Below are 973 nucleotides of genomic sequence, written 5' to 3' on the forward strand. Positions count from 1 at the left end.
TTCTCTGCTTGTACTTGTTGGTTGTATGACAGGGAGAAGAAGCGGGGCTTCAACTTCCTTTGATTTTGAACCGGAGAGAACCTTCCTTAGACTAAGGAGGGAGGCAAAAGAAAAACAATTAGTTGGTGCTGAAGAAGAGGAGGAACAGTTTGAGGAATACTTTGAACCAAACATGGGAGAAAACATAGAAAATCATCATGAAGAAGAGACTCACAACCATGGCAGAGGAGGTGGAGCAAATCATGCTGGGGAGGATAGAAGAGTTTTGGGCTCTTACATTAATCCAAACCCAGGCAATTGTGGAAGTAGCATCCAAAAGCCAACAATCCATGCCAACAACTTTGAACTTAAACCACAGCTCATCACCCTTGTTCAGAACAACTATTCGTTTGGAGGAGGTGTTCAAGAAGACCCCAATCAACATTTGACCACCTTCCTGAGAATATGTGACACAGTGAAATCTAATGGTGTTCATCCTGACGCCTATAGACTGCTCTTATTTCCCTTCTCACTCAGAGACAAGGCAGCCAAGTGGCTGGAATCCTTCCCAAGGGAGAGCTTGACAACTTGGGAGGATGTGGTGAACAAATTCTTAGCAAGATTCTACCCTCATCAATGAATCAATAGGCTGAGAGCTGAGGTTCAAACCTTCAGGCAACAAGATGGTGAGACTCTGTATGAAGCATGGGAGAGGTTCAAAGACTTAACAAGGAGGTGTCCACCTGACATGTTCAATGAATGGGTCCAGCTGCACATTTTCTATGAAGGGCTCTCTTATGAGTCAAAGAAGGCAGTAGACCATTCATCTGGAGGATCCTTGAACAAGAAGAAGACCATTGAGGAAGCCATAGATGTTATTGAAACAGTAGCAAAAAACGACTACTTCTATGCTTCCGAAAGAGGGAACACAAGAGGAGTGATGGAGCTAAACAATGTAGATGCTCTGTTGGCCCAAAACAAGCTCATTACCCAG

General features: G+C 44.0%; 1 non-coding gene across 1 annotated transcript; it reads right to left on the reverse strand.

The window, feature by feature from the left end:
• Nucleotides 1-625: 625 nt before the first annotated feature.
• Nucleotides 626-729, reverse strand: LOC148548282 (small nucleolar RNA R71). Its single transcript, XR_015898837.1, has one exon. It is a non-coding gene; the product is annotated as a small nucleolar RNA R71 (small nucleolar RNA).
• Between the last annotated feature and the right edge of the window lie 244 nt (nt 730-973).

The sequence above is a fragment of the Arachis ipaensis genome, chromosome B8 (assembly GCF_059453495.1).
Source record: "Arachis ipaensis isolate K30076 ecotype BB chromosome B8, ASM5945349v1, whole genome shotgun sequence".
Lineage (NCBI taxonomy): Eukaryota > Viridiplantae > Streptophyta > Magnoliopsida > Fabales > Fabaceae > Arachis > Arachis ipaensis.